Genomic DNA, 25,296 nt, shown 5'->3' on the forward strand with positions numbered 1-25,296 from the left:
AGAGGGGAAGCAGGCTTCCTGCTGAGCAGAGAGCCCAATGCCAGGCTCGATTCCGGGACCCTGAGATCATGACCTCAGCTGAAGGCAGAGGCTTAGCCCAATGAGCCACCCAGGAGCCCCTCCACTTGCATAATTCTTGATGAGGTTTTCATCTTATTTGACAATACTGTGGCTCATCATCTTTGATCCTACTTTTAAGTCTACTGTCTTACATTATTCCCTCTGCTTATAAAATCCCCTCTGTCCTTTGCCATGACTCAACAATTCTCTTGTGCAAAGCCCCGGATCAGGAGACTGACTCTTGTGTTAGCTTCTCCTTTCTTGATGCTTTGTATTCCTTTCCTTTCTTTCTTTCTTTCTTTCTTTTTTTTTTTTTTTGGAAAAGATTTTATTTCTCTATTGAGAGAAAGCAAGCACAAGCAGAGGGAGGGGTGGAGGCAGAGGGGGAGAGAGAATGCTAAGCAGACTCCATGCTGAGCAAAGAGCCCAGGGCAGGACTTGATCTCACAACCCTGAGATCATGATCTGAGTGGAAACCAAGAGCTGGACACTCAACTGACTGAGCTACCCAGGTGCCCCCACATTTCTTTATTCCACAAAGTTATGACCTTTAGAAAGAAGAAGAAAATGAAAATAAAATCATTTTCTCTGTGTTCTTCCCCAGTTTTTTCCCCAGGTCTTCAAAGTCTCTAGATGTGCAGTCCATTGTCTTTTAATTTTATTGGCTCCCAGGTGATGTGGTTGAAATTCATTTTCCATGTCCTGGGTACATTTCATAAGGCTTTTTTTGTGTTCTAACTCATGTTTCAGGAGGAGAGCATATCTGTCATTACAAAACATGGTATCTAAACCAGGCATTTTGGTTATCACTTCCCCCAACTCAGTCAGGCTAGTGTAAGCACTGAAAGCAAAGTTTTAAAAGGATCTGTAGGAATATCCCAGGAGCATGCAGAAACAAGGAATATAGGAGACAAGAGTCCATACCTGAGAGAACATCCGGAACCAGAGTTATTCTGGTTTCTCAGGCTGAATCGTCTCACCTCTGTGCCTGTCATCTGTACATACACTTCACTTTTGTGCAGGTGAATAAGGCCAACAATGGCTGCCTCCATCTTAGTTTTTCATCACTTCCTCATTCAGGTATATAGCAGAGGTTGGCTCCTATCTCCAAATTCCAAACTGTTGAGGAAAATCTGTTGGCTCAGTTTTGGTTCAATCCTTTATGTCAAATAGGAGTGCAAAGGTACATCTCTGTGAGTGGGGTGGTAGTTCTCAGGAAAGGGAATAGTCTATAGGCTGGAAAGAAATCACAAAAGGGCTCTGCCACAACATCTTCATAAGACTTCATTGATTGTCTTGCTGTCCTGGACATGGCAATTATAATTTTCTATCCAGTCTTTTCATCTGACTCCTTCTTAGACTCTGGGATCTTTCTTTCTTCCTTCCTTCCTTCCTCCCTCCCTTCCTCTCTCCTTCCATCCTTTCTGCCTTTTAGAGAGAGAGAGAGAGACTGTGTATGGGTGGGGAGGGGCAGAGACGGAGGATCCCAAGCAGACTCTGCCTGAGCCCTGAGTCCCACACAGGTCTTGAACCCAAGGCCCTGAGACCATGACCCAATTCCCAAAATCAAGAGTCAGATGCTGAACTACTGAGCCACCCAGGCACCCCAACTCTGGGATATTTCTATTTCTCCAGAATGCCAGGTGCTCATTCTTGGAAGGCAGAATCCTGAATATCCACAAAATGGCCAGACATTCCTCATCCTTTAATCTTTCTCTCTGTATACCAGTTCCCTCATCTATAAAAAGTGGACATAATAATACCTATGGTTCTTGGGAAATTAAATAATTTTGTGTATATAAAAGCATCTAGAATTACACTTGGCATAAGGGATATGAGCCATAGTCTCTCATATTCTTGCACTGGACACTGATTTATCCCTTTTTCCTTAAGAATGATTTTCTTTTTTGTGGTTTCTTTTCTTTAGTGACATTTATGACAGCATACTGTCTTTGCCAAGCCCCCGGTCTGTGGTTTGCAGAATTCTGAAGATTAGAACAGCACTGGCCCATTTCCAATCTATGAGAAACTTTCCATTTTACGTTAGTTTCCCAAAGATCACTGACAGAAGCTTGTTGATTCTATTTGAAAATTCTTTTTGTTCTTTGAGCTCCAATATGTTGGCCAAAAGACTTGAAAACACTAAGAGAGCATGGGTGCCTTTACAGTCTCCTAATAAGTGTAAGCCTTTTATTCTCCATGGCAGGTTAATTCTGTTCTTCTCAGTCCAAGTACATGCTCTTAGAGCAGAGAGAAGCAAATGAAATGTAAGGAAATTCACTTTTCATCATCCATCCATCGTCACCGGAAATTCTATGTTTCTTCCTTGGGCTTTTCTAGACTCTCAAGAGTAACTGAGAAAGCCTTTTGGAGAGTCTTAACATTTTGCAAACAATAGCTCACTCTGTTCCCTGTTTTTCATGTTTCTGTTCATCAGTCCTGATCATGTTTTCCTATCCATCTTTTGAGTGTTTTTCTTTTTAATAATCTGAATTAGTTACTGCTCAGTGGGCAGATCCAATGTTTTCTTGAGTTTGATTTGTTGACTGACAACATGATTAACTTATTCTACATCTAATTCCTGGGGGTGTTTGAGGCAGCTATAGCTACATTGTACTAATCATTACCCACTGCATTTTCATTATTTAAAATAGCAGACAGTTGCTTGAGGGCAGGGAACAAGCCTCATCCTTTTATGCCTTCTTTGTCTAGAATGGAGGCTGGCCAGAAAAGATGACCATGGCTGTATCTATTGTTCTTTACTAATTCCAGGCACTTGAGATGTATTATTTTATTCAATCATCACAGTAATGCATGGAAGAAATGGTGTTACATATCCTTTTTTAATGGATGAGACAATCGTAATGTAGAAATGTTAGTTAATAGTTCCAAGATCTCTGTTGTAAAGGGGTAGAACTGGGGATCAAATGTCATTGGTCAAACCCCAGGGCCAGGCTCTTAGCCATGACACTGTTCTGTCTTGCCTAACGGGAACCCTAGCATGATGTTTGAATGTAGCACTCTACATTTTCTTTCTCACCAGGGTCATTTACAAATATAAAATGAAATCACATTTTTTGGAGCATTCCTTCCTTCCTAAAAAAGCATCATCATTTATAATTTTGGCCACTTTTTTTCTTAAATTTCTGAGAGCTGCCTTCCCAAATCTAGTACCTACATTCATCTCCCCAACTGTTCCTTTCTTTGCTACCATGAGATGATATGATAATTTTCTCTCAAGTGTCTGTAATTTACACTTCATCAGCCATTTCTTCTTGGTGGTCAGAAGAAAGTCTAAGGTGACAGCTCTGATCACGTCCTTCACCAACTGCCACTTCTCCCTCCAATTCAGTATCTTTTAAGTAGGACAAACTCTTCCATCTGTTTGTTCCCAACTTGAGTTCCTTCCTGCTAGGACTTGGTGATGCCACATAAGCATAGTTCCCATGCTATTTTAGTCTATCTTAATACATTATGTGTTTTGTTTGTTGGATGTCAAAAACAGTATTGTTTATGATCAAAGCAATTAGTTTATTTGAGTGAATCATGACTACTGTTATTGAAAAGTCCTAACTGCTCTCCAGTACAGGCATTTTTCCCATGGGCTTATTTAGGCATTTCATTCTTGGTCCTAGACTAGTCATCATTTAAAGTACTTAACTCTCCAATCTTGCATTTTCAGGCTGCATTTCTCCCTGAGGGAATCCCTGAAAACACCAGTCTTAAGTACCTATAACTAAAACAATTCAAAGATTAACAAAGAAGTACTTGACATTGGCTCAGAATCGAGGCTACATGGGTGATCCTTTCCTTCCTTCTCCAGGTTGGAGATGGGTACCTGCAAGATTCCAGTCATTCAGTGGCAATCCAAATGGTTGTCATAAAGTTTATCCTTCAAACCAGTTTTTCTAGACACTGACATAGAAGAATGGTAAAAATGCCTTTAAGCACTGGGGTTTTATGGTTAGAATTTAAGGGTTGTAGACACTGGAAAAATAGTCTCAAAGATGGCTGAAGTGCTGAGTTTTATCTATGCTCTGATAAGGGTACTGCAGTTGGGTTGTAAGAGAACAGATTTGTACTGTGTCGTGTGTGTGTGTGTTTGTATGTGTGTGTGTGTGTGTGTGTGTATACATGTGTATGTACATGACAAGATTCGCTGTTCACTACAACCACTTCTCTTGTTTTCCAGCTTAAAGCCCTCTTGCTGAGACCAGTTGGTTTCTGGATGTGGGCTTGGGAATTAAGCACCACCACACCTAAGAGCTCACAATTTTGTAATCTTGAGTTTTGCTCCAGAAGTTCAAATCCAATTAGTTTACACAGTTCCTGTGTCCTTGTCTCTCTCTTAGAGCAAACCTTCACTGGGGAGATAACTGAAATTACAACCCAGGCTTCTTGACCAACCATCTTCCTGTTGCAGATGCTCCCATCCCATGGGTCCTTGTTTTTTCCTGAAGTTCTGGCTGTTTTTCTGTTCTGCCTCCCCTGGTGGTGTGGAGTTGCAATTCCTTCTCCAAAATTCAGAATCCAGTTTATGTCCTTATACCATGGATGTCAATGTGGAGTTTTAAAGGTCACATAGCTAGTCACGAGAGGAGCTGGGACTTTAATACAGGTGGACCTTACATCAAAGGGCAGTTGTTTTCACGACCCTGTGCAGCTTCACTGTGGGTGGCTCTCACCACTGTTCTATAAAGCACAAGTTGTTGCTGTCTCTCCAGGTCCGCTCTCCCTAGTAGAGATGTTCCCCTGAATGCCCAGGTCCATCTGCGCTGACTGTTGAATTTCATTCCTATGTGAGGCAGGTGTTAAAGGAATCCTTTATTAAGATACAGGCTTGAGTCCTGACACTGCCAGGGACAAAGTGCCTTTCTATCCTGTTTTCTATGACATTTTCTTTAGGACATATTTTTCTACTTTGTCTGAAAGGGAGAGCTGCTGTGTGATGGTCCCCACCTGCCCAGTACTTGCAGAATATACCGACAGAGTCAGAAGAAAGAGAAGATCAAGATTGTCCCAGGGTGCCCCCTGGCTTCCCCACTCTATATGTCCCTAAAGATGAGACATTGGTGGAAAGGAGCTGGTTTAAGAAGGGTGCCTAAGTGAAAATATGGGGAAAATAGGCTCTTTTCAGCTCTGTTACACTTTAAAGCTTGGAAAATTGGGAGCCACATAGAAGATTAACCCAATCTGTTTTTTGCTGTGCCTCCACTGGGACGGACCCTCTGAAGGCCTTGCTGTCTGACTTTCATTAAGAATGTCACTCTCATCAAGTTCAATCAGGTCCTGATTCTGGGGTGGGATTGCTTTGCAGAGAGACATATTCTGAGAGGCTCTGTGGTGAACTGGTGGCTTTAGATACAGCCAAGAAGGGGAATGTGGTTTTGTTTGGTGATAAAATGAGATTGTAGCTATCAGGAAAAAAGAGGAAAGGAGAGAATTTCTGATGAGAGCTCTTAGGATGGTGTCAAGACCCCTAAAGCTACAGCCTGTGAGTGACTAATTGGATCAACCCTAGGAGTTGGGACACGCCTGGGTGAAGCTCTGAATAATGCATGAGGACAAATGGCTTAGTTTGGCAGTCCTGGGCAGGCTTGCCACATTTTACAATGGGAAACTAGGAAAGAATTCAGAATTTACCAATCACAAACTAAAGGCGCCTGATGCTTTAATTATGTTATCTTATTAATCTTAAAAAAACCCTTCCAGAATGAATACTGTGATTTTCATCTCCATTTTCTGAAGTAGGATGCAGATGCTCAGAAAAACTCCGTAATGTGTTTAAAGTCACACAGCTGGTCATGGCCCATGATTTGGAGATGGTAGGTCAGTGTTTATTGTCTTATGCATAGTTTTATCCAGTGGTGACCCTGAACATAGAATCTGCTTTCTCACACACACACACACACACACACACACACACACACACACACACACGGCAAATAATGGCCTGAGAGCATCTGTAGAGAAACTGATTACCAGGACACAGATGAGTTTACTGAGAACATATTACCGATTAACCTCATTCCTTTTGGTTATAAAGTTACTGGATGTAAGAAGTTGTGAAGACTGACCTTAATTAATTGTTGCCAGAAGTAGCAACTGTGACTGTGGGTCACTACTCATGACCTGATTACCTGTAGAATGTTGCACTGACTCCCCATCTTTGCAAACATGTCCTAACTTATTTGACCCTTGACTCTTGCTTTCAACCCTGCCTAGGTTCTCACATTCTGACTCTATATGATGCAGCCAGCCCCTGATGCATTCGCTATTGGATGACTGGCTCTGGGTTTCAGTTTGCCCCCATTTATGACTCACGGAGTCCCTCAAATTTTGGTGATGCCTTTTCTTTTCATCTTCTCTGAGGGTGGCCTGAATTTCAGGCTCTTGTGTAAACCTGACAACCCCCTTGGACAGGTGAGTAGAAAATGGCTGGTCCCTGAGAGTCGAATGAAAATGAGTAGGTGGGCAGAGCTAAGTTTCGTATCTTGAGAGGACAAATAATGTTTTGATTCGGAGTAAGGTGAATGGGTCAAACATGCCCAAACCTGGTTCACAGAAGGAGACAAAGAAGGCACCATCTTGACCTTGTGACAGTGGGGACGTGTCTGAAGAGGATGTGACAGCAGCTGTTTTGGGGAACTATCATTGTGTAAAAAATCAGCTCTCAATGTTGTGGCTCAAAACAAGAATCGATGCAGCGCCAGAGCTTGCAGCCTGAGTAGGGCTTAGTGGGAGAAGCCGGTGCTGCTGAATCACCATCAGCTGGAGTGGGTCGGCTGGGCTGTGGGCTGGGGGCCGGGGTTCCTTCCCACACAGGCCTCTTTATGCAGAACCCTTCCTGGCTCCCCGACTGCCTGTTCCTTCCCAGCATGCTGGCCGGGATCCCAGGGAACCAAACCCAGAGGCATCGCCTTCGACGAGCCTAGCCTCACGCAGAGTCACATTCTCTGTGTTCTGTTTGTGGAGTCCATCACAGAGACCTGTCCATGTTCAAGGAGAGCAGACATAGACCTCAATTCATGAGGGGAGAGGTGTTCACGTCACACTGTCAGGAGAGCGGGTGAGATAGAAGGCATGCTTGTGGCCATTTTGGGAAAATGGAGTTGACCACCGAGGCTGTCAGAGAGCATGCAAAACAGAGATGAGATTATAAAATGCATGCCCAGACTTCATTGGTGGGCTGTCTGATTGACTGAACTATCTCAAAGGGATAGGTTCTTACTAGGAGATGATTAGCTGGTTCTGGGAATGCTCATGGAAAGGTAGTGTGTTTTGTTCCAAAAGCATTGAAACTTCCGAGGATACAGGTAGCCCAGGATCAGCGTATTCCTGCCCAGGTGCAGCTGGGGCACAGTTAGAGTCTCTGTCTTCACCCTGGTACAATCTGAGGCTTTTCGCATTGAAAGGCTCCTGACTGGAGACATGACAGATGAAGGCCCCCGGAATCTGTGTAGAACTTCGTGTGAGTGAGTGAGTGTGTGTGTGTGTGTGTGTTGCCTTCCAGAAAGTAAGTGGTACCACAGAGCACCTAATGCATCTGGGGGCTAAGAGGCACTGTGACCTCTAAGTCTTTGGGGCCTGTTCACCAGTGTGGTAGATTTTGGCCTTGCCTAGTGACTGGAGCAGAGAGGCTCAGGCCCTGAAGCCTTACCTGGCAGCACTGTGTTTTAGCGAGAGCTTTCTAAGGGTTTACCCCTGTTTATTAGCCTGATGGGGTTTGTCCTGGGCAGAAGGAGGCCTCAGGTAACAGCTCTACCCCTTTTGTCTCATCAGTCCTCCTCCGTGTGGATTTAGCAAGCCAAAGCTCCACTAGCATGAGGATAGGGTGAGGTTTAAACCTTTTAAAGTCATTGACTGTGTATTTCTGTAAACATAACTTCGTGTGTGTGTGTGTGTGTGTGTCTGTGTGTGTGTGTGTTTTAAATGTGGGAGAAGAATCATATGGAGAAGAATATTGGGTTAGAGAAGCACACTGCCTGGGGAATGATAAATGTTGAGCGAATCAGTGATTATATGGTCTATTTGTTAAAGAAACTGGTACCTCTCCTAAAAGGTCCCTGTCTCTCAAGGGGAAAAATCGGCTTTCAGGGGTGTTAAATGTGTCTGCACCTGTGAGGGCTTGCACCTGGTCGGGATAAATATGTGTGTATGCAGGGTCAATGTCACTTTAAATATGTGATTTTCTTCCCGAGCCGTCACTACCCAAGGGAGCAGGAATCAGTGGTTTTTCAAGGCTGCAATATTTCTATCCATGAGCCAACAAAATTTGAAAGTTCAGGCATTACCTGAATATAAAACAATCTTATAAATTGTAACTTCCTTAGGATTAGGTGTTAAATTAACCAACTTTACGTTTTCTTACATTTGTCAGTCAGACACTATGTATTTATGGTGAGTTTACTCTATTTTCAGTACTGGTTTAGAGGTTAGGCAGGTGGCAGAAGAATAATCAAATCTCTATCCTCTAAGAGCTGGTGACTAATTTGGTGAGAAAATAAACATGTAAACAAATGCAAACATGTGTGTGGGGTGTGTGTGTGTGTGTGTGTGTGTGTGTGTATCATGTTCTGAGGAATTTTAAGTGATGTGAAGAAAAATAATAGAAATTGGAGAAAAGGGCCATTTTAACTCAGGTTGTCAAGGAGGGTCTCCCTGAAGGGTGACATTTGAGAAGAAAACATCTATTTGGAGACCTAGCAGAAGAGCATTCCAAGAAGATCTTGATGGGAGGAAGTGGGCAGCTTGGAAGGATGGAAGGAAGGCTACTAGCTGGTGGACAGAGCAGGGGAGCAAGGGGAAGGGAAGGATTTTGGAGATAGAGGCAGGGATGTAATAACACAGGGCCTTTTGGCTATGATGAAGAGTTTGGTTTTACTCTAATGTCAACGAGAAACTACTGGACAATTTTCAGCAAGGAGATGGTGCAATGTGGTTTGCAGTTTAGGATGATGATTCTGGCCATATGGGAGGCCTGGACTGGAGAATAGCACATGTGGAAGCTGGAGTCTGCTGCTTTAGTCCAGATAGGAGGTGCTGGTGGCTTCTTCTAGGGTGTAGCCACAGAGATGGTCAATAGCGATGTGATTCCTACTACCTTGTAGAAATTGAACCAGTTGGGTTTATATGAAGTTTGGATGTGAGTTGTGGAAGAAAGGAACAAGGATAACTATCTGTTTTTTGGCCCAAGGACCGAGTGGAAGGTCCTATCATTTTCCAAAAGGGAAGGACTGGGAGGAGCAGCTATACGGGGTGGGTGTGGAAATTAATGTTTGTGGCCAGTCTGAGATCAAGGTAGTTAGTGGACTTTACTAAGTAAAAGTATCTGGTGAGATATCTGGGTTAAGGTGGAAATGAAGGATGGAATTTGGGGCTTAATAACCTGAAGAAGGCACTCACACCAATGAGACTTGATGAACTCACTTAGGCCAATAGGAGAGATACAGAGAGCAAGAAGGCCAAGAGCAAAACCTGGGGGTTCACTAACACTTAGAGATCTGTCAGTGGATGAGGAGGTTGCAAAGACACTGGGATGGAGCTGTTACTGAGGGTAGAAGGAATCCAGGGGTAGAGCCCTAGGAACCAGGAGAAGATCTGGTTCAAGAAAGACTTCAAAATCAGGTGCTTGCAACATTGTTGAGATGCCTTGTACAAGAAGAACTGAGCATAAAACATTGGGTTTAGCAGTATGAATGTCTTAGGTGCCTTGATAAAAAGCCATTTTGCCAAGTAGTGGGGAGAAAATCAGAGGCAGGATGTGGATACATTGAGTGTGGAATTTTTCTATGAGGCAAGCAGAGAAATGAATGAGCAGAAGCTAGAAGGGGATGCATGGTTAAGTGAAATTATATTATTCTTTTTATGATGGGCAATATCAATGTATGATTGGAAAAGTTGAAAATAAGAGGGAGATAGAGAGTGGTGTAGGAGATGGAGATGAACTTAATGATGCAAGGTGAAATTGCTTTTATTTGATTGCACGTGTTTTCTGTCTCTGTTTTAAGGTGAGGTCATCAGGTGAGAATGGGAACAGGTAAGATATACTAGGGGATATAGCAGTCATGATTGTTAAAATTAGATACTGACTTGGGCTTTAAAGACAAACCAAAAGTGAGACCAGTGAACATTATTGTGGATTGTTTTAAAGAATGATTTGACATAGTATTTGTCAAATTTCTTCCGAAAAGGGACAGGTAATAAAGCATTTTTGGTTCTTTGAACCATACAGTTTCTGTCACGCTATTCAACCCTGCCATTGTGGCACGAAAGCAGAAATAGGCAATACATAAATTAATGAATGTGGCTATGTTCCAATAAAACTACAAAAACAGGGTTTGGTTCACCTTTGGTCCAAGTATTATAGTTTGCCAACTCTTGGTTTAGCTGCATCAGTGTGCATGTGAAGGCAGAAGATATATAGATAGTAAAAGAAAGATATTTTTTTCCTCCACCTAATGAATACGATGGGTTAGAGAGGTGCCAGGAGATTAAGGGTGTTTACAAAAGATTAAGGTAAATCTGTTGTATTATGGGGGACAAAGTGAGGCAAGGGAAAGAGTGAAGACATGACGGCCATGATGAACAATGTAAAGAGGGAAGGATCTAGACTACCAGATCCCAGAAAGATCAGAGAGTTGGCAAGAATGGCAATACTGAAATTAGTGAGCTGGGAAGTGTGGAGGTAGAGAGGCTAGACAGAAAGGGGATCCATGAAAGTGAGATCGTCTGGAAATGGTAGCAGCAGCGTGGAAGGAAAGATGAGTGGAGTGAAGGATGTCCAGAAACTGAGAGAATGGACTGTTGCTTGGACCAGTGTATTCCAAGAATAACTATGTAAATAGTGTTGAAAAGGATAAGTCTGGGGCCCAAAATCTTCAATCAATGAGAAGTGAGCCTGAGTAGGCAGATGGCCATAGTGATGAAGGGCACTGGGGGTAAAGTCTGATGATTTGGGATTCAGTAGAGCTGGAGTTTTTGATGGAGGAAAGGAGGAACTTCAGCAAAGAGAAGGAAGGATCCTGACCCTACCTCCAGGCACAGGGCTACAAGGCCTGGGGTGGGGGAATGTAGTCACCCATGGGAGGTTCCGCAGGCTAGTTGGTGTGCACAATGAACAAGCAAGAGATTCTGTTACATTAAGAAAGGGAAAGAAACCAAGAAAGTCAAAGATCAAAGCCCTCAGGGAATTTCTTGATGATGGAGTATGAGTTTCAGTGGTCATAGAGGCTGGTCTCTCTAAATTGATGTACTGGCTCTACAGAGTACATGGTGGTAAACCCCTGTCTTCAGATACAGTGTGTAGGTGGCTAGTTTGGCATCCAGGAGAAACAAGGCAATGAAAGCTCAGGGTAACTCTCCCTTTTCTGATGTGTAATGGTAAATGTTTCCAATTCTTTTTGTTAAAGGAAATATGGTGACCAAATCACACCTCTCAGAAACTCAAATTGGGATGACCAGAATCCTCTTGATATAATTATATAAAAAAAATTTTACATTTAATTGAAAAATTTTATGTCTTACTTAAAGTCAGGGTAATTTTCTCCCCAAAACATTTCTGGAAGGGGGAGGTGAAAGGTTTCCACCTGTATCAAAATTTTCAGCGTGGGGGTGGGGTAAGTCAGACTTGATGATGGTAGGAACTTCGGGCCATGTGGAGAAAAGTTGGCTTGGTTGCTCATAGGCTTTTACGAGTTTTCTGAGGAAAATTATGGGTTTATGTAAGAGAATACATTTTAGAAGTGTCCTTGTGCTCAGGAGAGGGGCATCTGTTAGGACCTACTCCCTGAGGCTGGTTTCTTTTTCATTGGCAGAAATAATCCGTGGTATGTCCAGGGGAATAAGGCACAGCAGGGAGGGGTGCTCCACGAAAGGTTGCTGCTGAGTGCATCCTGGGAAATGGGAGCTTGGTTTCGTGTCCCTATGAATGATGTTTTAATGTGACGTTTCCTTTGCTCACAAAAAGGAAAAGAAAAAAGTACAATGCCATATGATAAAATGTCTCAGGACACTTTGGGAATGGAAATTAGGCCATATTAATAAAATTTTAATTATATAATTACAATCTTCACTTGGGTGATTGGGTGAGAAAAAATTTTTTTTTGAGAAAAATTTTTTATGAGCAATTATTGTGAAATTTTATTTACTCTTTGGCAGGCTATGGGTAAAGGAAGAATGGAACATAAAACTATGCATGCAAAGCCACAGGCTGTCCTAGAAACACTTGCTACTAGACTCTGATAGAATTTGCTAAGAAGTACTAAGCCATTTTAATTCCATAATTTTTCCTTGGTTCATATATGTGTGTATTTTCTATATTTGGAAAAGACTCAGAGTTGCACCAAAGATGACTGGAAACCAATTTAAATAATTTGGAGGAATGCCTGAAGGCAATGAAATGTGGAGATGCTTCTAGAACTGCAGAGGTAAGTAGGTTGCTCCAGCATCCTCCTGGAATGCCCCATCAACCACATCATCTTATTGGAGGGAAACAATTTTCATTTACGATTGTAACTGATGTCTGTGATTAGTTTTCCACAAAGACTAGAGGTTGCTAATGATTCCAAGGAATTGTCAGCTTTGAGTAATCTGAATTAAATTTTTTTTTTTTTTTTTTTAGAAATCTCCAAGAAAACTTTAAGAGAATTTTATGGAAGATGTTTGAAGAATAGAGTTAGGCATGTAGGATTACGTAACAAAAGGACTGAAGCATTAATTCAGCAAATACTTAGCATTAATTATGAATTTCTTCTTGTTCTTGTCTGTTTGCCAAACATCATTCTAGGAGTTGGAGTAAAGCAGTAATCCAAACAGAGAGCTATCCCTACGCTTTTGGAGCTTACAATGCAGTGGAGAAAGACAGACTGTAAACAAAGGAGAGAAACACAGTGTGTAGGTAAATCCTACGGAGAAAAATAAAGCTGGAATGGTGAGGAACGAAGGCTTGGGGTGGGGAATCCATTTTAAATAGGATGGTCAGAGAAGGCTTTTCCAAGAAAGAGTATTTCAGCAAGAACTTCAGGATGTGAGGGGGCAAGCATTCTATAGGAATGGTCCAGACAGAGGGAATAGCAGTTACAAAGTCTGTGACCATGGAGCCTCTCTGAATATAAGCTCCTTCTGGCTAAAACATGCTGGTAGGCCAGCAAGACTGTGAGCAGGCAGATCTGTTCAGAAATTTTCCAAATGATAGTCACTTGGACTAGGGTGTTCACAAATAAATGTGGGAGGACGTGTTGGATTCTGGGTATATTTTCAAGGAGTGCTAACCAGATTTGCTGATAGATGGGGTGTAGAAAGTGAGAGAAACAGAGGAGTTAAGGATGAGGCTAAGCCGTGGGTCTGAACTCACAGGATGAATTGCCTGTGGTGATACTAGGAAGGGCTCCGGGAAGATCAGGACGGCAGTTTGGTCCTTGCTAGGTTTGAGCTGCCTCTGAGGCATCCATGCAGCGAGGCTCAGGGGCAATGGCAGATGCGAGTCCGGAGGTCCTCCAGATTGGAGGCTGGGGCTGTAGGTATGAGCGGAGTCTAAATCCGCTGTGCTGGAGGAGATCTCCCACAGAGGGGTGTAGACGAAAAAAGTTCCAGTCAGAGGAAGGCTGTGAATTGACTATTGTTCTTGGCAACCTGGAGGTCGCTGGGGACGTTGACAAAGCTGGTGGGGGTGGAGAGCCTGATTGCAGTGGATCCAAAAGAGAATCGGTGGAAAGAAATTAGAAACGGCGAGTCCGTATAATTACTTTTGCTAGTTTATTGTAAAGGGTATGGAGAGAAATAGGGCGGTAGTTGGAAGGGGACACAGAGTAAAGGAAGTTATTTAATGTTTTTTTAATGCGGGAGAAATAGCATCACATTTGTGAATAATTTAGTAGCAAGAGAAGTGATGATGCCGAAGAGAAGAATTGTCAGGCTCCCTTTGTGAGCGGGTGAAGGGGGCAGGGATGGAGGGCGCAAGCCCAGAGGCTGCCTCTCGGCTAGAAGTCAGAGCTGCCGCTTGGAGAGCCTGCAGCGGAGACTACCAGTGTGCGCTCGAATTCTGGGCGGTGTACGCAGCTGTCCCAATGAGACAAGGTGGCTTCTGATTGCTTCTGTTAGATTCAGGAAGTGCTGGAGAAGAGTGCAGAAAGCGCAAAGTTGGCTAGATCCGCAGACACATATCCATGAGCCAGGGTTGGATGGATCTGGTCTGAGAGGCTGTGAAAGCGGTGGATAGGGTTGGTCCACGTTGGTCTCTTTGGCATCCAACGGCACCTGAGCCGTTGCGGTCCAGGATCCTGTCATCGATGTGGGCCCCTGTGTCCTAGGTACCCAGCTCTCCGTTACTCCAGATCCTCATATTCCAGGGTTGTGAGAGAAATCCTGGGGAGGGAGAGAAGGCTGTTACCTGGAAAGTGCTTGTGTAAATAATGGGCTTGTGAAGTTGTTTGTTGTTATTGTGGTTATTGTTGTTTTTTACTCTTTGCCCTAGAGTCTGTGATACACATTTACAACTAATCTACATCCACTTCCAAGTAATATTACACTCCTTCACAGGTGCTAGAGATTTTCAAATTCCTCCCTCACGTCCCTTCTAATTCATTTCACTTATCTGTAAGTTACAATCACCCACTGTGTCTTTGCTCTTATTATTTTGAGCAAACTGCTATCTGTTAGATCAACTAAGAATAAGAAAAATAGAAAGCTTTCTTTACCTTCATTTATTCCTTTTTTAATGCTTTTACTGTCTCTGTGTGGATCCATGTTTCCCACCTCTGTCATTTTCCTTTCTTCTGAAGAATTTCATTTCAAATTGAACAGGTTTACTGGTGACAGATTCCCTCGGTTTTTGTCTGAGCAAGTAATTCTCCTTCACTGTTGAAACATGATTTCAGTTCAGGATACAGAGTTCTAGCTTGGTGTTTTTCTTTCAACATGTAAACATTTCATTCCTCTCTTGTTTGCACGGTTTATGAGGAGAAGTTCTATGTAATTCTTATGGCTGTTGCTCTGTAGGCTAGTGTCCCCCCCGTTTCCCCCACCTCCCTAGTTCTTCCCAAATTTTCTCTTTGCCTTTGATTTTCTACATTTTTTTATATGAAATATGCAGGTGTAATTTTTTTTTTTTTTTTGCATTTATTGTGTTGAGTGTTTTCTGAACATTTAGATCTGTGGTTTGATTTCTGTCACTAGTTATGGAAAATTCTTGGCCATGATATCTTCAAATATTTCTTCTTTCTTTGCTTCTGGTGTTCCCATTACACATGTTACACCTTTTATAATTGTCCCATAGTATTGGATATTCTGTTCTCTTTTCTCATTTTTTTTTTTTTTTTTTTATTCTGCGACTTTTCTGTTGACTTATCCAGGCTCACGGAGCTTTTCTTGGCTGCATCCACTCTACTGATGAGCCCAGCAGAGACCCTACTCATTTCTGTTACAGTGTTTTTGATTTCTAGCATCTCCTTTCAGTTCTTCCTTACAAGTTTCTATCTCTCAGCTTACATTACCCTTCTGTTCTTAAGTGTTACCCATTTTTTCCATTAGAGTTCCTAGCATATTAATCATAGTCATTTTAAATTCCCAATCTGGTAATCCCAAAATATCTACCATACATGATTCTCGTTCTAATGCTTGGTTTGCATCTTCAGACTGTTTTTTTTTTTTCTTTTTAAACTCTAAGTATTTTTGGCTTTTTAGAATGCCTTGTAATTTTTTTTTTTGAAAGCTGAACATGCTATATTGAGTAAAAGGAAATGAGGTAAATATGTTATTAGTATGATGTTTATATTTATCTGGCTGGAAGTTAGGCTGTTTGCTTACTATGTGCTATAGTTTTAGGTGTCAGAGGCTCAAATTTCCTTTAGTGTTCTTGTTTGGGTTTGCAAATTGTTTTTGAGTTTCCTTACAGACTTTCTGGAACAGAACCTGAGCCTTGCAGTTCTTCTCAGCTGTCATCTCCTACTATTATAGAGGAGCCCTGTTGGTGTGTGATAAAGCGTGTTGGGGGGAGCAGAGGGAGAAGAAGCCTTCTAGTTTTTTATGAGAAATTCTCAGTATTTGATGGTCCTGTGTCACTGTATTATATGACCTTTACAAGTGCATTTCAGTTCCTTCCTTTTTCCCCTTAGGTGACACAGGAAGACTAGAGGTGGCCAAATTTGGGTATTCCCCTTCCTCCTTGTTGGTTAGGCTTGGGTGAATCTCATGTTGGTTGAGATCTGCTACAAGAGTTTCCCTTGAGGGCAGACCTTTGTTCATAAGAACCAAAAGCTCTGGGGGCATTTTGAAATGATTATTTCCTTTCTCCTGCCTAAAGCATGAGGAGATATTTCTCTTATTTTTCACCCTGATAACCTGCTGGGGGGTTCCTGGCATTAAAATTCATGAAGGTGTTTGCTCCCCACCCCATTCCCCAAATGGTGGGCCCCTAACAGGTTTTCTCTCAAGCTTGTCTACACAAAGCCTCCCAGGCTCCGTTTATGGCTCCTGCCTGGTAAGCCTTCTTTCTTTGTATTTGTTCATCTCTCCTAAATTGGGGCAGGCAATTTGTCCAATGCCCTGCATTTTTCTGATGAGTTCAAGAAGAGTTGCTGATTTTTAGTTTGTTCAGCTTTTTTCTTGCGAGGAGTGGAACAACTTCCAAGCTCTTCACTTTGTATTCATAGTATATATTCAGGTTCACTGGAAAGTGGAGTCTGAAGACTTTTCAATGGGAAATGATTCATGCCATGATAATGTAAGGCCAAAAGAAAGCAAAGAAGAGGTCAAAAACAATTTAAAAAAGAGAAGTAAGACGGTCACTGGGATGATGAGAAAAGGGAAATAAGGAAGAGAAATTATTAACTTCTGACAATGGTTTATAATTATTAAATTATAATTTAATATAAATATAATTAAATATAAATATGTATTTATAAATATAAGTGTGAATTAAATATAAATATAAATTATTAAAATAATGGTTCATTTTGACTCAAGTGAAGTTCTCTTTTCTCCTCTTCTCCTTTCCCTTTTGTCTCTTCCTTCCCTCTCTGCTCATCTTTCTCCTGTTGTCCTTACCTTCTTCTCCTCCTTCCTTCTTTTGTTCCTTTCTGTTAAGAGTATGAGAGATTTCCTCCGTGGCTTCAGGCATGTCAGTCCTTGGCATTCCTCCTGGTGGTAAGGAAGCTTATCCTTTCAGGCTGGTTCTGCTGGCAGGGCAGCCAGCCACAAAATGTTGGGGGTCCCTTGAGGCTCACTTCAGAGCTTGTGTTGGACCTTTTACATAACGAGTCAGGAGGACTCTTCTATGACCTTTACTATACCTTTCCTTTTCTTTTCCTTTCCTTTCTTTCCTTGCTTCCTCTTCTTTCTTCCTTCCTTTCTTTCTTTTCTTCTTTCTTTCTTTCTTTCTTTCTAGAGAGAGTGAGCATGAATGTTGAGGGTGAAGAGGAGAAGAAGAGGGAGAGAGAGGGAATCTCAGGCAGACTCCCCACCGGTCATGGAGCCCAATGCAGGGCTCAGTTTCATGATCCTGAGATCACAACCTGAGCTGAAATCAAGAGTCAAACCCTTAACTGACTGAGCCATCCAGGTGGCCCTGTACATTTTATTTTTGTGAGCAACAAGGCAGGCATAGGATGGCATGGGTCTCATGAGTTGTCTCTCCAGAGATCCCTACTTGAGCCCTCAAGTGGGGATGATTTACTTACTTACCATGTGTTGAAGACAACTGTTGTAGGAGGCTAGTTGGAAACTACCAGGTATTCTCTCCACCTGCCACGTTAGAGTTTATGGAGGTGCTTTTGAAATAGCAATCTCAGGACCATCCCTGTGTAGAGCCTGGCCCAGTGCTAGATAATAGGAGAAGCCGTAACAGTTTGTCCAATGACTATAAATGTGTGCCACGTCACAGCGGTGTTGCTATTAATATCGAAGTCTGCAAATGTTCTTAGAATCTCAGTTACTGGGGTAACTGTTTTGTGGGGGCTATAAACCTAAAAATATTAGGGGTTTATTATAGGACCCTTGGATTGCCAGAGATCCCAAGAATCTGGTTATAAGGTCCGCACTAACTGTACTTTCACTCAGACCCAATCTAGCCTGTTTGCTCAGAGTTTAAAGAAACCTTTAAATGCAGTACAAAGCATGCAAGAGCCTTTAGAAAACAGTGAAAAGCAAGGGAATGGCATTGACCTTGAGTGGAAAAGGGCAGTAGTGGTTATGTCTTGAAAAGGAGTATAAAAAGAAGGGCCATCTTTAGTGTAGAAGGTATAAAAGGTAGGCAAATAAGGCTTGTGAAGGGGGAAAAAGCAATGCCCAGAGTGATGAGAACTTGGACATCAGTTGGACTGGAAAAGGAATGGCTGTATAATCAGGATTTAGCATCTATATCTCAGACTTAATTAACTTTAAAAGACAACGACTTAGGGGGCAGATGGCTGGGGATTGAAACTCCATTCTGCTGTTCACTAACTGTTTAACCATGCGCAAGTTACTTAACCATTCTGCGCCTAAGAATGAAATGATTTCATAACTATAAAGCTCTTAGAATACTGGCTGGTGTGTTGTCATGTTGTAAGCACTATTAAGTACATGAATCCTATATATGTAAGTGTGGGTTTCTCCCTCTGAGTGATGATGTACATAGGGGATACACATTGTATGTGTGTTGATGGAGATTTTGAATCTGTCATTGAGGAGATTTTCAGAAGTGCCCAGCAAAAATACTTTATTTGGTTTAAACAAGACCTTTGGTAGGGCCTCTTATGATTTTCCAGTGGACAAAATTGAAAAATACAGGTTGGAGCCAGGATGGTAAGGGGACTGTGTTGACTGTCCCCTCCACATACTTGATATTACCTGATTGAGGTCAACTTGGGGGAAGGGTTCCAGGGGCTTCGTGCATCGACAGACTACAGTTCTCCTGCAACACACAGTTTTTAGTGACTTTGGTGAAGATATAAAGGGCATGCTCATTGGAGCTATGCAGGGTATACAGCCATATAGGTTGGATTAAAGAATCCTGATCCCCAAAGGTATTCTTCAGATCAAGCCCTTCTTTCCTCTTTAACTCCCAGCATCACTTTCCTTTCATTGCTATGCTATACTGCTTGAGTTTTTCTTGTACACGTGGTAGATTCCCATCTGTATACCCTTTCCTTATGCTATCCTTTCTTCTCACATATTTGGAGCATGCTTCTTCTTTTTTTTTTTTTTTTAAGATGATCAGCCCTTCCTCTCTAGGGCACTTTCAAGACTATCATGCTTTCATCAAAGCCCCAGTAACTGTCTGCAGCTCAGAGAGGCTCAAGATAGACTTGGGGCTTTGCTGACAAATCCTGGCTTTGCCTCGAATGCAGGATGGGAAAGGCACCTGCCCCTACAGACTCAGTTGACACATGTGGCTTTATTTCACACTGTGCAAGATGTGTTCACCTTGATAAGGAGGGGGATTTTGACACACCAATGGGGACTTGCTTGTGTGCTGATTTGGTCCTGACACTTCCCTCTGCACCATCTCCTGCATCAGCAGTGAGAAAGGGAACCTGGTTTATTAAATGGACTGCAGTGGGCAGGGGACATATGAAATTGCTTTCATATTCTTCCACACTGCTTTTAAATATGTTCTGCCAACTCTCCCTTCTCCACCATAGGATCAGATTGAGGGAAGTCCTGCTGCCTTTCTGATCTGGTTTGGATATTAGAATAGTCTTGTCTTCAGATATTAACAAGTTGAGACCAATCTAAATCAAAACTTTCTGCACATATCCAGGAAAGCCTGTCTGTATGCTCAGGTCTGACTCTGCTTATCAATCAGTGTTAGGGTAGGGGTGATGCTTGTTGTTTAACTCTTCACTAGCATCGCTCTTCCTCCCTCACTTTTACGCTGCCTCTGGGTCCTTCCAGATTCAGACACGGAGGATGGTGTTAATTCATTTATTCAGCAAATACTCATTGTGTTCTTCATTCATGCCAAGCACTGTTCTGGGCTTTGGGTATGACCCAGTACAACAATGTTCTTCCCTTCATGGAACTTCTGTTCAAGCAGGCAAGGCAAAATATATTGATAAAAATATAATATATCTGAGTATAATTGGGGCTGTGAGGAGAAGTAAAGAAGGAAAGAGGAATCAGGATTTCTGGGAATGGGTTTGTTATTTTTTATAAAACAGACATTGAAGGACTTTCTGGTAATATCACATTTGGGATGAGACCTAAAAGCAATAGGGAGTAAGCTCTGAGGGGACATGGGGAGGAACTTCTAAGCAGAGGAGACCAAATATCCAAGGAGCCCAAGATGCCCAGTGTGGCTGGGGAACAAGTGAGGTGGAGAATAGCAGATGTTGGGGCAAGAGGCAGTTGGAGGTGGGGGCAGACATGTTAGGCTTGTTAGGTCATGGCAGGAATTTCAGCTGTTAATTGAGTAGGCAGGGAAGCCACTGGCGAGGATGTGTGGATGAAGGGTGTAATCTGACTTAAATTTTACTGTGACCTCCCTGGGTGCTGAGGGAAGTCAAGTTCAGAAATGGGGAGACAAGTTAGGGTGTGACTACAGTCATCTAGATGACACAGGGTGGTGGTTGAGCCTAGGGAGTCATAGTGAGGAATAGTCATATTCTGGGTTTTCTGAAGGTAAATACATTAGGGTTTGTTTCTGGGTAGCATTTGAGATGAAGAAGAAAGAAGGGACTCCAGAGACTCCCCTAGGAAGTGGGAGGATGGGTCTGTGGGGGAAAAGTTGCAGGAGAAACAGGGTTCATTCAGGGTTTGGTAGAAAACAAGTTTTATTTGAACTCACTAAGTTTGAGCCATGGAGTTCAGGAATCTAGGCTGAAGGCTTGTAGGAAGACTCTGGATAGGGCCTGGGACTACCTACTACAAAGGTTATCTTCTGAGAATGAGTAATATGCTAGAGGTCTGAGAAGAATGAAGATGTAAAGAAGAGGAGGGACGGGGAAATGTGATTGCAGGACTGTGGCAGCCCTGATTGCACCCTGAGGCTAGTGGTCACACATTTCAACAAAGGCTAGCCAGCTTGGTTTTCCTTTTGTTGCATTGGACAGCCTGAGATTGAAGACTTTTTTCAACACATAATTTTCTGGGTTCTTTGGAAATCCTTGCACAAGGACTTCTGAGTACATTATCCCCTTTGTGACTCTTGTCAGTCCTTATGTGAGGGACAGCTCCTGGGATTCTTACATCTTGCTAGACTACCCTCTTGTTCAGAGTCCTTTCAAAGTAACTTGGGATTTTTTTTTAAAGTTTATGTGTTTATTTATTTGCACTTCCCACAACATACACTTGCCGCACAGGAATGCTCGCGTTCTCTCTCCTATGGGTGGTGAAGCTGTAGCTGAGCCACCATTTCCCGCTTTCCTTGCTCAGCAGTTGTTCAGACTTGTCCAGGTGAGAGCTGGAAAACTGTTTTCCACCCACACTTTAGGGAGTACCTTTCAGCTTCATCCAAGAATTTTCTAGCCAAGAACTTTCAAGCCTCCATGTTTCGGCAGCCCAGAAACTCTCTTAACTAGAGAATAAGACGGTAACTTGCTCTTCTCAAAAGCACAGCCTCTGAACTCTCTGTATTATTTCCTTTCTAAAAACTTTTTAGTTGGAAATAATTTCAAACTTACAGAAAGATAGAATGAAAATAGTATAATAGTACAATACACTCTTTACCTAGTTGTGTCTATTAACTTTTTACCCTACGTGTTGTATCATTTGCATGTTCTCACTCTGTAGATGATTAAAGAAACATCTCTCTCTCCTTAATTCAGTATATATTTCCGAAGAGTAAGGAGATTCCCATAATCATAACACAGTTCTCAACTTCAAAAACTGATATTGATATAATTATTTCATCTGATCTGTCATCCCTTATTCCACTTAAGCTGTTGATCTAGTATCCTTAAGAGCATTTTCCCTGGAATATTGGATCCAGTCTGCAAGCTGGTATTGGGTTTTGTTGTTATGCCTACTCATCATTCTTTAATCTACAATGTTTTATGCCATTGATATTTTTGAAGAATACATTCCTCCCTATAAAAAAAGAAAACCTCTCTTATTTTGCGTTTGTCTAATATTTCCCTGGGACTTGATTGAGGTTATTTAATGTATTCTTTTAAAAAAATCCTTTTTAGTATAGCCATAAGGATATGCAACCATCACCACTATCTAATTTTTGAATATTTCCATCACCCCCCAAAGAAACTTCATATATATTAGTAGTTACTCCCCATTCCTTATTTGTCCCAACCTCTGGTAACCATTAATTTACTTTCTGTGTCTATGGATTTGCCTGTTATGAACATTTCACATAAATGTTACCATAAAAATATGGCTCTTTTTTTTTTTGGTATGGTTTATTTGATTTAGCATAATGTTTTTAAGGTTCATCTTGGTAGTACATATCAGTTTTTTTAATGGCTGGATAACATACTATTGTAAGCATATACAAGATTTATTTCTTCATGTATTAGTTGATAGACATTTGAGTTGTTCCTACTTTGTGTTGCTAATTGTTTTATGAACATTCATGTAGGGTTTTTGTAGATATAGGTTTTCATTTAACTTGTGTGATATCTAAAAGTAGAGTTGCTGGGTCATATGGTAATTCTATGTTTAATTTTATGAGGGGTATCAAACCATTTTCTAAAGTGACTATCCATTTTACATGACTACTGGCAATGAATAAGTGTTCCAATTTATCCACACCCTTGCCAACACTTGTTATTGTATGTCCTTTTGATTATATCCATGCTAAGGGGTATGAAGTGGCATCTTGTGGTTGTGATTTGCATTTCCCTAATGATTAATGATGTTGAGTATCTTTTCATGTGTTAATTGGCCACTTACATGTTCTCTTTGGAATAGTGTCTATTCAAATTTTTTACCCATTTTTAATTGGATTATTAGTCCTTTTATTGTTGAGTTGTGAGTGTTTTTTCTGTATTTTGGATACTAGACTTTTCTCAGATATATTTTGCAAATGATCTGTTCCATTCTGTGGGCTCTCTTTTCACTTTCTTGACGCTGTCTTTTGATGCATAATAGTTATTAATTTGATGAAGCCAAATTTATCTAATTTTTGTTTTGTCACTTGTGCTTTTAGTGTTATATCTAAGGAACTATTTCCTATTCCAAGGTCATAAGGATGTATCCTTATGTTTGAAGAGTTTTATAGTTTTAACTCTTTTAGGTCTTTGATACATTTTAAGTTAGATTTTAGTTGTGTAATGAGGTAGGGGTTCAACTTCATTCTTTTCTATGTGGATTTGATTGTCTCAGTGCCATTTTTTGAAAAGTCTATTCTTTTCTCACTGAATTGCCTTGATACATTCAGCAAAAATCAATTGACTATAAATGTATTAGTTTATTTATGGACTCTCAATTCTATTCCATCAATGTATATATCTGTCCTTATGCCAGTACCACACAATCTTTATTACTTTAGCTTTGTACTTAGTTTTGAAATTGGGAAATGCAAGTTCTAGTTTTTGTCTTTCATTTTCAAGACTGTTTTGCTATTCTGGTTCCCTTGAATTTCGCTATGAATTTTAGGATCCATATGTCAGTTTCTGGGGGGATAAAGGTACTAACATTTTGACAGAAATTATATTGAATCTGTGGATGAATTTGGGGAATATTGCTATCTTAACAATGTTAGGTCTTCTAGGTCGCAAACACAGATGTCTTTCCATTTATACAGGTCTTTATTTTTTTGTAAACATGTATATATTTTAAGTTTCACATTTTGCCTTTTAAAAAATTATTTCTTAAGTATTTTATTCATTTTGATACCACTGTAAATTGAATTGTTTTCTTAATTTCAGTTTTGGATTGTTTATTGTTAGTATATAGAAATATAATGGATTTTTATACTGAACTTTTTAAAAAAAGAGTTTATTTATTTATTTGAGAGAGTGACAGAGACAGCGTGAGAGGGGGAAGGTCAGAAGGAGAAGCGGACTCCCTGCCAAGCAGGGGGCTCGATGCGGGACTCCATCAGAGGACTCCAGGATCATGACCTGACCCGAAGGCAGTCGCGCAACCAACTGAACCACCCAGGCACCCTATATTGATCTTTTATCTTGCAACCTTTCTAAACTCATTTATTAGGTCTAATAGTTTTTTGTCAGATTCTTAGGATTTTCTATATGCAAGTTAATACCATCTGAAAATAGAGATAATTTTACTTCTTCTCTTCCAAACTGAATACCTTTTATTTCTTTTTCTCGACCAATTGCCCTGCCTAAAATCTCCAGTGCAATGGTGGATAGAAATGATGAAAGCAAATATACTTGTCTTGATCCTGACCTTTAGAAGCAAAGCTGTCAGGGTTTCACCTTTATGTACAATGTTAGCTGTGTGAGTGTATATATATATATATATATATATATATATATATATATATATATGCTCTTTGTCAGGTTAAAGAATTCTATTCATAGTTTGTTGAGTTTTTTTTTAAATCATGAAACAATATTAAGTTTTGTGAAATGCCTTTTTGGTGTCTATAGGGATAGTCTATGTTTTTGGTCCTTATTGTACTAAATATTAATATGATTTGTTATTTTGATTGATTTTCATATGTTAACTAATCTTGCATTCCTTGGATAAATCCCAGGTTTTCATGGTTTATAATCATTTCAATGTGCCCCCGATGTGGGGCCCGATCCCAGGACCCTGGGATCATGACCCGAGCCAAAGGAAGAGGATTCAACCCACTGAGCCACCCAGGTGCCCCAAGTCAGTAGTTTTCTAATTCGTGATGTATTTAGCATCAGGGTAATACTAGTCTCCTAGAATAAGAAGGAAAGTTTTTCCTCCTCATATTTTTTTAAAGAGCTTGTGAAGGATTTATTTTAATTATCTCTTAAAAGTTTGGGAGAATGCATCAGTGAAACCATCTGGTCCTGGCCTTTTTCTTCATGGAATATTTTTATTACTAATTTAACTTTTTTTTACTGGTTACATGTATATTGACATATTCTGTTTTGTCTTGAGTTAATTTCATCTATGTTTTCTGTTTATTGGCACATAATTTTTCATAGTGTTCCTTTTTAATCCTTTTAATTTCTGTAAGGTTAGTAGTAATACCCTCTTTAATGTCTGATTTTAGGAATTGGAATCTTCTCTTTTTTCTTGTTTATTCTAGCTAAAAGTTAATGAATTTTGTTGATGTTTTCAAGGAACTAACTTTTGGTTTCATTGACTTTCTATAATTTTTTTTTCTATTTTGTTTCATTTATTTCTCTGATCTTATTTTCC

At 40.9% G+C, this 25,296-nt stretch overlaps 1 long non-coding RNA gene across 3 annotated transcripts in view; it reads left to right on the plus strand.

Annotated features, from left to right (window-relative positions):
• LOC116573488 overlaps nucleotides 1–16,839 on the plus strand; it is a 150,524-nt gene extending 133,685 nt beyond the window's left edge. For all 3 annotated transcript variants that reach the window (XR_004278830.1, XR_004278829.1, XR_004278831.1), the window contains 2 exons: nucleotides 12,391–12,488; nucleotides 12,848–16,839. This is a non-coding gene — a long non-coding RNA (uncharacterized LOC116573488). The remainder of the gene's footprint in view (nucleotides 1–12,390; nucleotides 12,489–12,847) is intronic.
• The last annotated feature ends 8,457 nt before the right edge of the window (nucleotides 16,840–25,296 follow it).

This window comes from Mustela erminea, chromosome 14, assembly GCF_009829155.1.
Source record: "Mustela erminea isolate mMusErm1 chromosome 14, mMusErm1.Pri, whole genome shotgun sequence".
In the NCBI taxonomy this organism is placed as follows: Eukaryota; Metazoa; Chordata; class Mammalia; order Carnivora; family Mustelidae; genus Mustela; species Mustela erminea.